This window comes from Dysidea avara, chromosome 9 (genome assembly GCF_963678975.1).
Source record: "Dysidea avara chromosome 9, odDysAvar1.4, whole genome shotgun sequence".
NCBI classification, from domain to species: Eukaryota; Metazoa; Porifera; class Demospongiae; order Dictyoceratida; family Dysideidae; genus Dysidea; species Dysidea avara.
The window spans coordinates 35,711,457-35,724,493 of record NC_089280.1 but is presented as its reverse complement, the minus strand read 5'-3'; the positions used below and the strand labels follow the sequence as shown (position 1 = coordinate 35,724,493).

Sequence of the window (13,037 nt, the reverse complement as noted above, 5' to 3'; positions counted from 1 at the left end):
AACACTTCCTAAGTGGAATGTCAACTAGATCTATCAGCCCACTTGACTCAGAAAAGTGGCGTAGTTATACATATTAAAATTGTTGATGCCAGCCAAAAGGAAACTTGGGCAAGGATTTAATAATTAAATTTTCATGGCCTTAGTGGGGGAGTAATACACTGTGGTTTGAAAATAACGTTTAGTCAGTAGACGTGGGTATGAGTATGGCTCGCTCCTATGTTAATACCTTGTGGAGGGGGTCCAAGATACCTTACAATGCCCATGACAGGAGCCAGAATCTTAGTATACCAAGGACAGGCTTCAGTCAACTGTCTCCTTCAAGGGCAGATGTGCTGAATGTGGGAACAGTTGCCACATGCATACTATATCCACCTTGTGAGCTACAACAAGAAAGAACTTCCATCAAACTTCTGATAAATTCGCTCGTACTATCTCATCTCATAATTATGCTTTGCTGTTGTGGGGTCTTTTCTCACTTCAATGCCACATGACTTAAGCGATTACAAAATCATGCAAGCTGTTTGTTAGGTATATCATTTGGTAAACTGTGCATGCAATATACAGTCATAACTGTGGAGCGAACAATACAGTCAAGTCATAACCACATTAAAGCCTCTAGAAAAATAATAGCAACAATTATTGGCCTCCACAAAGAATCGAAGATTAGAAATGAGTATCATGGCCACCTTTCAATATTGCTGCCCTCCTTCAATACTATACCCCACCTTACAATCTCAAAAATTTAATTAACACGAAATTTTTGTAGCACTTATTATGCTTCTAGCCTCCTCTGGGCCAGGGTTCCTTTAAGATGTCAAAACATATTGGACTATATGTCCAATGAGACATATCATATCTTATGATACACTGATGTAAACAAGAGAAAATATTCATATAGCTTCAATGTTTTATAAGAGTACAATACTACTGACAATTTAGCTGCTCTTGTGTATGCGTATAATAATAATATGTGACCGGATTTGCGAAAAGGTACCTTTTCACACATAAAATTTGACCCATTTTCTCAACTTTCAAACTTTGCAACTTTTGTATCACAGCAAGCACTTGTCTGTAATTTTCCATGAGTATTCCTACATTATGTGGCTACATTTTGATACAAAAAGAAAGTTAATCAGTGCAAGGAGTCAACAGATATGACATTTTGTTTGCTGGTATGTCAAATGTGTGGAAAAGGTACCTTTTTGCAAATCCGGTCACATATACTTTATGGTCTAAGCCACTGAAATACAAAGGCACAATATATTACATGGCCGTTAATATGAGGGTGGGGAAGTGAACTGTTTACCTTGTACTCTAATAAGTTCCTCTTCCCCCCTCCCCCCCAAAAAATTGTCTAGTGCCATGATTGCTTTTCTTCTAGTTAGAAACCATACTATCACCTTGTTTTCATAAGTAACCATGCACTTTGAAATAACCACATAATTTATATAATATTGTTTCAACAATTTGTAAATAACTATCCTTTGAATTCCTGTAAACAACCACGAAATCACAATGTGCTAAAAGTGGTGTTAGACACAAATGGAAAATGACATTCCATAGTTGAGGCCATGTGACACAGACAGGATATGCACGCAATGTATGTTTGTGGTTATAATACAGTTGTCTTGTTAGAACTATTTTCAGTAGTTCAAACTTGACAGACTATCATAACTGGTTACTGGGAAAATCGTAACTGCCGGTTATCCAGTTAACTGAACTTTACAAAATTTTCTCTAATTTTTATGCTGGACTTAATGTTTAAGCTACGTGGACCTTAAATTTATAGTTGATTATACTTGTAGTGGCCAAAGTAATAGGCAACAAGTCATTATACGTAAAACTGAATCCTACAACAAGTGTGATATCAATGTTGAAGAATGAATAGAGTACCCAAACCATACATTTTTGAGTGAAATATTACGGATCGGTTATCCAGTTACAAAAAAAAAATACCCGCTAACTGAATTTATAAAAATAACTGGTCGATTAATTGGTTAACCGGTTAAGTGTCACAGCTCTAATGGCTTCTAGAATATGTAGGTTACTTTACTGCTTACTATGCAGTTACAAATCCTGTTTAGGTGATGATCTGATTCTCAGAATCTTTCCATTGTCTGCCAGCTAGGATGAACATGCAGGCACATCGGGCTGGAAATAGCTATAATAGGGGTTATAGGTCTAATGATTGAACAAACAAAGAAGTGCTATACTACATGTTATTTTCAAACTCAATTAAGCTGACCCAAATATCTATACATTATAGTCTTGGACATTGCATTTTGTGTGTGTGTATGTGTGTGCGTGCGTGTGTATGTACGTTCGTGCTTGCTTGCGTGTGCGTGTGTGTGTACGTGCGTGCGTACGTGCGTGCGTGTGTGTGCGCGCGCGCCGTGTGTGTGTGTATGTGGGAGGGTCACGGAGGGTATTTTTCAGGATCATTTTTCACTCCACGCAGGCACTCCCACCAACACATTCGAATTTGCGAAGGGTTTTTTTGTTGTTTTGTCTTTGTTTTAGCTATAGCTGCATGGCTTGCACATGTGGTGCTGGAAAAAAATCAGTCAAGTTGCTTCCAAGGGCTAATTAGTAATTTACGCGATAGACTTACCGGCGCCAGGTAAAACGTTTCTATAGCTACCTGAAAATTATATTAGCTAATTACTTCAGTCAGGTATTCTGAAGCATGATTCCACTGCAATTTAAGGTGAGCAAATTCCCATTGCCACTGCCGGACTAACTACACAACAGCACTCACAGCTAAATACGTAGCTACTCCTAGTCTCGACCCTTTTCTTTCTTTTGTGTGGGGGCGGAGAAAGAAAAGGGTCTGGTGAACATAGTCGTTGGGCTATCCCGAGATTGTGGGGATTTTACTGCACATGCAGCTTCTGAAATTATTATTATTATTTTTTTGGTGCAAATGTCGTGATATGTTGCATTTTCGTCCTGTTACCATAGATAGACTATTTCAGTAGTAGCTATGGTAACAGGATGCAAATTACCTAAATATTAGCAAATCACATCATTCGTGCCAATCGACAATCCGGAAGCTGCGCAGTAGAATCCCTACAACCTCGGGATAGCCCAACTACGTTGCTATACTATGTTCACCAGACCCTTTTCTTTCCCCGCCCCACACAAAAGAAAGAAAAGGGTCTGGCTACGCGAGACTAAGCTACTTCGGCGGTTAGCTAGCTACTAAGTCAGTAGCTATATGCATATAGTCTCGCGTGGCCAGACCGCTTTTTCTCGGCACGGCGCTTATCGATTGCATTATAAGATATAATTTGTAATTGTTTGGGCTTAATCAGCTTTGCTGTCTGCCCTTTTCCCCCAAATAAATAAGTGCCGTACCGAGAAAAAGCGGTCTGGCCACGCGAGACTACTACATGCATGCGATTCAGGCAAGGCTGAGCAACCAGCTAATTAGAAAGAGCCAGAATCAAGGAGCTCATCGTATGGTCCTTTCAGTAGGCTAGATCTGTGACCTTTTTGAAACGGCTAGCTATATATATAGCGCGTTTGATGACCCCGTCTGAGCAATAATTGCAGTTGATCACCTTGAACTACAGCCAAAACTATGTAGCGGCTACAACTGTACGTAGTTCACAGCCAATTTAGCGTAGAATTGAGTAGGCAGCTCATTCCATTCCAATAAGCAGTGCTGCGGAGTGTTAGCTAGCTAGCCAGCCTCAAACCATATAGCCATTCGGTGATAAGTACCAGGTTTAGCAGTTGCTCGAGCGTCTAGGAGTGGACCATGCTAGCGGTGTATACATCAGATGTAGTTGCATTAATTGCTTGTCCATTTAACACTACTTCGCTAATGTAAACTCACCTTACCTCCGGTGCACAAATGGTAGCTATATAGCTAGTAGTTTGTTGGATAGTCTGAGGACAGTCAGTTCGCCAGCTTTTCGACTCGTATTTCGACTCGTATTTCGACTAAACGATGTCTGCAATGGTGAAATGAACGCTTTTAAGAAGCCTTTTAAAGGATTACACCATGATGATGGTCGCGTGATCATAAGCTAATACGTGGCAACACAAGCATGTTATTCAAGCACATAAAGGCTACACAACAGCTACAGAGTTAATCATGAAATGCAAGGACATATGCTTAGTGTCCATAAAGCAGAAATATCCTCATGCCCGTATCATCCTCGGTGGTGATTTTAACTGCCCTGGTATTGATTGGGAACATGGTACTCTAACTGAATCATATATTTTATGTCATTTCCGTCAAAAACTTATTACACTAGCACATGATACCCAGATATCACAGCTAGTCACCTTTCCTACAAGAGCCCATAATACATTAGACCTATTGTTTACTACTCATCCTGACTCTGTACTATCCTGTCATCCAGCACCAGGGTTAAGTGATCATGATGCAGTATTAGCAACCATTCAAATTCCCTATCATATTCGAAGAAACCTTCCCGAACAATCTACCTTTACAAATTGGCAGATTGGGACACAATCAGAGAAAAACTATGCAACCTTTCTCATACCTATTTTGGTACATTGATACATCCCCAAAAAGGCAATGCTTTAATACACCTAATTGAAAGGCAACTGTTTTAAATGATCATTTCAAATCTGTATTCACACTGATGACGACAGCAGTACCATTCCTGACAAAGGTCCTTCATTACATCCATCTCTACCAGCATTTGAAATCACTGAACAAGGAGTTTACAACATTCTAACCAACTGTGATCCATCAAAATCTCCTGGTCCAGACTCCATACATCCACTTGTACTAAAGACAACAGCAGCTGAAATTTCTCCTATACTTACTCACATATTTAAACAATCGCTAGAAACTGGAACTGTACCATCCCAATGGAAACATGCCTATGTCAGTCCAATATTCAAGAAAGGCCAAAAATCTGACCCAAAAAACTATCGCCCCATCTCATTAACATCAGTAATATGCAAATCAATGGAACACATTATATAGTAAGTCAAATAATGAAGCATCTGGAAGATCAAAATATTCTTTCTGACAGACAGTTCGGATTTAGGTTTAAGCACTCTTGTGAGTCACAATTATTTATCACCATCAACGACATTGCCGAACAAATAGACACAAATTTACAAGTTGATGCTGCAATACTAGATTTTTCTAAGCTTTTGATAAAGTATCTCACTCAAGACTCCTCTACAAACTAAGGCACTATGGAATAAGAGGGAATGTATTACACTGGCTTGAATCCTTTCTTCATGGTCGTACACAGCAAGTTATAGTAGAAGGTTCTAAATCATCCACTTGTGATGTAACATCTGGTGTTCCCCAAGGGTCTGTTCTTGGACCAGTTCTATTCTTGATTTATATCAATGACATCATTGCCAAAATCCAAAGTGAGATCCGTCTTTTTGCAGATGATATTCTTATTCACAAAACCATTAAAACACCACAAGACCATAAAATACTTCAAGATGATTTAAACTCACTAACAAGATGGGCAACTGACTGGATGATGGAATTCAACATCTCCAAATGTAAAATTTTACAGATAACAACACACCATAACAAGAGTACTTTCACATACAAAATGTCCCACATTCCACTGGCTACAGTATTAGAACACAATTACCTTGGAATCCGTCTCCACCACAAATTATCATGGGATCCTCACATCAATTACATCTGTAACAAGGTAAATCGACTCCTTGGATTCTTAAAAAGAAATCTTCACAATGCACCATCAGAAATTAAAGAACACGTCTACAAACAATTGCTCTTACCATCATTAGAATACTGCTCAACCATCTGGGACCCCTATCATCACACTAGTATTAGTAAACTAGAAATGATTCAACACCGCGCTGCTCGTTTTGTTTTGAACAAACCCTGGCACAGATCTAACCAAAACCATGATAGCATCACAGACATGTTAACCAATCTTGAATGGCCTACACTTCAAAACAGAAGAACAATTGCTAGACTCACCTTCCTATTCAAGATTGTCAGGAACTTACTAGCAATGCTTACCGTCACCAACCCCAGTGTCCTCCACCCGTGCTCAACATCCTCTCAAGCTAACTCAATTGCAAACAGGAGTTGATGTGTACAAATACTCCTTCCTCCCTCGAACAATTATTCAATGGAACTCCCTTCAAATTCCTAACATCGACACAATAGATCTTGAAACATTTAAGAACGCTGTAAGTAATATAATATAATATGTGATTGTAATGCTCATTAGCGTGTTGCCCCTAGTAGGCTTTGCTAATTAACAATAATAATAATAATCAGGCATGCAAGTGTCCTAATGCCAGATTGTAAAAAAAGTATCTTAGTGTGTATGTACACACTACACAGTTGGTGATTATCGCTTGGAATTTCACAGAGAAATAGCTACTAGGATATCACGCAGTCACCAAATAATGGACAACTGCATATTCCAGTCACTAATAGGGCTAAGTTAGGTCAACATTGGCTATTTAATATATGATGGCTATATATAGCAGGAGAAACAGTATGTTATAAGGTATGCATGTCAATTCTCCTTGTATATAATTTCCCTTTGTTCAATTGTTTTATTCAGTCATCTATCAAGCATTGACTGTGGCTAATGGTGTACCATCATTCAGTGATTATGCTCAGTATGCTTGACGGGGGTCGCCAATTGCTTGGGACTCTCGTCACTATCTGAAAAATCCAATTAGAAATCCATTAAATATTTAGAAATCCTGAAACTTACAAATTAGATATTTTCGTTTCTGTATGTTCTCAACAAGTGCTATATAGCAATATCATTACACTTACTGAATTGGAGCAATTGATTTCCCTTGTGTTCCTTGCAAGGCTCCTGTGGTCTCCAGTCATTCACTGTTTCATTTATACACAAGTACAAGTAAAAATGTTTTGGTATTGAGAAATACCGTGAAATATTTTTGAAATACATAAAAAGTTGGGACTATCGTACACAATTTGGAGATTTGTAGGGGCATTAGCGAATAACTACACCTCATTATAATGTTGTAAAACTTAAATAAAGATGAACAATTCTACCAACTCTGTCTGGCAGTGGTGTATAGACAAACCAAGGTGGTAATGTAATTACATACAACTTTACCAGTTAGGCACTGGAGGGGAAACACAGAAGACAGTGCCTTACGAGGTGTGCATAAGCAAAAATCTTCGAGTAAACATGAAACAGGAAAATACGTATACCTAGAAGGGCTGAAAGAAAACCAACCCATTGTGACTTCATCTGGTCAAGCATCACACCAGGTGCTAACCATTGATTGACTAAGCCCTAGTCACTGGAGCTTAATCTATATAAATATCAACCTAATGTATAGTCAGCCCTGCGTGGTGATGACAGTCAACAGCCCTACAGTGTAGCCTGGTACTGATAAAAGGCTAACAGATCAATGCATGCAACCATCAATGAATTGGAATTATACTATGAATTGAAAGCATGTCAGATCAGAGTTTCAGCTACAATAAGACATACTGTATACAACAAGACAGTTCACCAAAATTAAGTTACATAATAACAAAGTGGTCTTCACTGTAAAATTGCTGACATGGTATAAAATAGCATACCATCACCTACGTACATGCTGACATAATTATGGCTGCAAGCTCAAATTGTCAACACTTTAGAATGTAATCTCACAGCAAACATTACCTATACCTGCTACTATGCATTGTTGAAGTTACTGTTCATAATAAAAATAGGATGAGCAATTGCATTAATAAGATCTGGTTAATGGTATCCAGCTGCAGGACTAGTGCTGAAACGATTATTACAATATTTGGTGGGCATGACATTATTCAATTCATTAACACACTATTTGAATAATCATTAGCATTTTAAAAGCTGTGATCAGATGGATAAAGCCAACCTTGAAGCTTGAGATTGTGACATATTCATACAGTACTAAGAAGAGATAGACCAGCTCTCGGACTTTACCTTACACCCTAGCAAAGGTTTTACTACTTATTTAATTAAAATACATGCTTAAAGAATAACCAAAATTTAGGTTATTTTTCACAACTGATCTTTTCCTATCAGGACTCACGTATGCCGGAATAATATATGAAAAATGCTAGACAAGTATCGTTTGGGTGTAGATACACAGGTATTTCATTGGAATTCACAAATGAACTCTGTGTACAAGTTAGTTGTATCACACTCACTTGTTGTCATATAAGAGCAACTTTTGACAAGACAAAAATTGGGTATTATGCATTTGACAAATTTAGTTTGGGAAACTTGCAATTAAATTTGGCAACTTTGGGAAAATCCACCACATTTCATAATTTCAAATATAACCTAGTTTTCAACTCAAAGTACATTCATAGTAATAACTCACCAACCCTGGCAATTCTGTGGGAAAGCTTAAGTCATTTTGAGCCTTTCAAAGAGCATCATATCTGAAATACAAGAAGTAAACCTTACAATTTCTGTCATTTAATAATAATATGGGATAATTATTAAGGTCATAATGGCAAGCTACAGGTTACTCTACAGTGCATGCCTTCCCATATAAGGCTGTACTGTCTCCAGATAGCAGACTCAAAGTTAGTGGTAAATTAGTATCCAGATAGCATATGTTTGTACACTGTGAAAAATAAGGTGTGTCCTACAAATCAATATGTCACAATACACACACCAATTGGCATATCAGTCTGTATATGTATTATGACATGGTGAGCAGGACACACTTCATTTTTTTACAATGTATGTATCATTGTCACATATACATGGTATTTCAAAGAACTTATAGTTACTTATGATTTAAACAGGTTTCTGCAATCTTCTCACACAATAACCTGTTGAAACAGACCCTGTAGGACACTGCCACATAACATGTCATGAATACAGACCATTACCGTATTTTGTAAATCAGTGACGTCTATACCTCTTGAAATTCATTGAAATCAGCTGGTCACAATGTATCAATTACAAACAGCCTCACTGTTTTAGCAATTTAAATGGTTAATTTATTTCCACCTAACCATTATTACATGTTTTTTGTACTAATCCCTCGGTAGTATCTGTCCAGTGTAGTGTATATATAATCACCAATGAAGTCAATCGCCAACATGGGCCACAGTATAATATATACTGAGATATATGTACATATAATGAAGGCTGGCTTCACTTGAAATTGTCTACATAACAATCCTATTGACTTATTGCATGGGCATCAGCTTGTGACATCCCATGTGTTTTATTTATATACAACTCTTCTGAAAATTTTAATAAATTTTGTAAAATATCTATGCATATCAATACAGTTGAACCTCTCTAATCTGACACCTGCATAATCCAGAATCCTCTCTAATCCGACCAAAATGTCATTTACCAACACTTTTGTCTAGAAAACCTCTGTAATCTGACACCTCTGTACTCTGTAATCCAAAACAAAATTTGATTCCCTAGACTTGGAAATACATTGTTTTCAACCTTTGTAATCCGACAGAGAATATTAGCAACATTAAAAACAATCACAGAAAATAATATTTAAGCAACCAAAGCATTTAATTGGTTGACAATAATAGAAAAAAGCTGTAATACTTGCAAATTCTAAAATTATTTCATGACTAAAACATTGTATGATCCATTTTACTTGTGATTTACTGCATAATCTGACATAATTCTAGATAGCGTACAATGTCAGATTTACAGAGGTGACTTGATAATCCAACAACCTCCTTAATCCAGTAGCAAAATTTATGATTCCCATTGAGCATCGGATTAGAGAGGTTTGACTGTTTTGTTATATGGACACAAGAACACAATACCAAAAAAAAAATAATCATACAGTATATAGTATACTGTATAGTAGGAGGTTGGGCTATTTTACCCAAAATACTATCCAAAATCAGCCTCACTTAATTTTCCTTCACAACATCTTGGCAGTATTGGTTAGGCATTACCAAGCCCATAATTTCTTCACATCCCAAACCATTCCAACATTTCCATGAAATTTTAAATCTTTTGTTTAACTGAGTTTTCCTGACTGCCAGATACCTCCAACCAAGAAAACTTGACTCCGGATAAGGCTACATACAGGCTTCTTCACTTCGGCCCAAGACATGCCTTTCGCCAACTGCTGCAGGTAGAATACACACATCATGGACCTACCTTTGTCCTGCTTTGTGTCCCATTTCTTTCTCGACTACCATGTTGGTGTTGATTGGCAGTAACTCACAGCATGACTACAATGCTTTCTTTGCCGTAGTGTGATTGAATTGAGCACTTCTCATACTGTTCTATTTGTGTAAAGGGTTAACTAGAACTGAAGAGAAATGGCCATTGATAGTTAGGGTGTACGTTCAACTGTAATTTCCGTATGAATATTACAGAGGTACTTTTCATACTGTTCTTTGTTTGTAATGCCGTATATAATAGGTGGAACATAGCTGAAAAAGAAGTGGAATGGTCCATGCTTCAAAAAAATTGCACTCGTTGATAATTGGGACACATGTTCAGTTGTGCAACTATGTATCTGACCTCATTCTTTTGTTTAATGTGGTATGCGATGTAATGAATTACGTTACTGTAGAAAAAGTAAATAAAGAAAAAAATAGCAATTTTAGGGATCATAGATAAAAAGGCAATGAAACAAGGGAGGCTATACTACACTACTAGTTGACATTTAATCTCTGCTTTACTCATAGCTATACTATATTGACAAGAATTAAATTTCATGGCTAGTACAACTGCAGGTGTAGACAACTTTTATATCTGTGATCCCTACTCAAATGTAAAATTTCTACTCTAGTAAAATAGTATCCAAAAAACTGCCCTGTGCTATAAGAGACAAAAGTTTGAAAGTGCCAAACTTTAGTCACTTCAATTTTGTTAATCACATCGTTTTCACCAATTGGCTGAAACTGGCTACACCATGCATAACTGTGCAACATTTCAAACATTTAGCTTTCATTGAAAGTTTAGTAGTTCACCATCTAGCACTGATCTTTCAGAGTGTGTGATTCTGACAGAACAAAGATGTTTTCATGTAGCAATACAACTGAGCGTATAGAGTGTTACTGCATGAATTATCACCATCATAATATTATTTAAAGGATACATTTCATTATGCTGTTAATTGACATAACTTCACGTGCTGACCAGAACCTTTACTGTTTGTTTGTTTGTTTCAAAAGTGTGACTGCTTTAGCGAAACATAACTTCTATATATTTCTGAGGAATGCAAATCTGAAACTCAATAAATCCTGTTCTGTACACAAGGTACCGTAAACATTTTAAGTCAGTTCACCAATCACTGTTACTGACTGTAGATGTGCATATGTAGCTATATAGTTGCAGTGCTGAAAAGTATATACTTATTCATGCAACTCCCATTAAACAAACAAATGCAAACTGCGGCAGATGTCGGAACTAAATGAGAGGTGGTATACGTATATGTGACTGAATTTGACAAAACCCGGCTTCGACGCACAAAACTTCGTTAGGAGATATGGCGATTTTAAGTAATCATTGTGTAATAACTTCCCAGTGCCTACAGCTGTGCAAACAAAATTTGCACCAAGTATGCATCTATTTACTAGCTATCACTGAGTGGGTGTATACATTTCTGATACCCAAAATTAGCCCTGTTTTGGGCAGCTTTTCTCGAGTGGGTAATAACATCACAGGTGATAGTAATAGGGTGGGAGGGTGGGGCCCGGGTGGATGGTGGTCTTAATATACGGGTATAAAATGGAGTAAGAAGACGATTGGAATCCAGAGGCCAAGTTTGGGCTCTCCATGGCCCTCAAATCACTCCAAATTGACCGAGAACACTATTGGTGAGCTCTCTGTGAAGTCCCAGCTCACTACACACCATTATCACAAAGCCATGGCCATTCAATGGCGCCAATCTCCCACTCGTGGCTTTGACAGGGTCGGAAGAAAGCTGCCACAGAAACCAGACTTGCCAGTCCTGAAGGAAGTACAGTGTGGAATGTGATAGTGTATTAGGCCAGCAATCCATTTCTGGTAAAAACGTAAGTTTGATTTTGTGTGCGTGGAAGCCTTGTTATGTGAAATCCGGTCACATATAGCTAGTGCACATGATGGTGGTCATAACGCAGCAATGCTGGTAAAATAGTATACCTAAGTCTTGAATCAGTTTTAGCTATATAGTCATGCCACAGGCTCAGAAAAGCCCTATAGTTACAAGCCAGACCTAGCTGAGACCTATGCGGTTGGTATATACTTGCTAATATATATATATATATATATATGCCACTGATTGCTTTGATCCAAGTTATGCCAGGATCCACATCCATGCACTCACTCACTCACTCACTCACCCACCCACTCACTTACCCACCCACTCACTCACTCCAGTCAGGCACTCACTCAGGCACTCACTTAGCCACTCACTCCAGCACTCACTCCAGCACACACTCACTCATTCACTCAACAATGGCTACCTGCATTCCACATCATGCTTCAGCTCCTCACTCAACTCAGTACTGTGCCATGTCCATAGCTAGTATCTATGCACTTCCCGATTGGGTTACGGATTATTATTTATTTTGACCATCATGATTATGATGAATGTGTACAACAACAACAAAAAAGGACAAGTATGTGAATCCTCGGACTAACATGAGACCACAGATCTGATCTACACAGTAGTCAGTTGTGGGCATGGCAAGGAAAAAAGTGTAACTACATGCATACGTACATACAACAAGAAAAAGCCCTATAAGGTAACTACAAAACCTAGTTCAATCAGTCTGGGTTGATAGTCCATTCTTTACAGTTCCTCCCAAAAAAGATCCTCTGAGATGCAGAAATTGATGCCTCAGCCATTTCATTCAAAACAGCTCTAACACTGGCTTTTGAAAACAATAAATCTTGATCAATGAAAAAAACTACATCTTTAAGTGCATTGACTGAATCAGGAAGGTAGTGACCCAAGACGCTAACTTCCACAGTACTGTAATAATTAACGATATTCAAACGGTCCAACTCTGCAAGCAGCTGCAAATATTTGGGCTTTTGTTGCTTTCGGCAGTGAGCAGACTCAAGGTGTTGTCGTGAGTC

At 38.0% G+C, this 13,037-nt stretch overlaps 1 long non-coding RNA gene across 3 annotated transcripts in view; it reads right to left on the bottom strand.

Moving 5' to 3' along the window:
- LOC136265963 (uncharacterized) overlaps positions 1–13,037 on the bottom strand; it is a 41,321-nt gene that overhangs the window by 26,651 nt on the left and 1,633 nt on the right. For 2 of the 3 annotated variants that reach the window (XR_010705851.1, XR_010705850.1), the window contains exons 1-2: positions 3,842–3,948; positions 2,061–2,161 (exon numbers count right to left, since the gene is read on the bottom strand). This is a non-coding gene — a long non-coding RNA (uncharacterized lncRNA). Of the gene's footprint in view, positions 1–2,060; positions 2,162–3,841; positions 3,949–13,037 lie in introns of those variants that run through there. The other variant, XR_010705852.1, reaches the window with a different exon arrangement.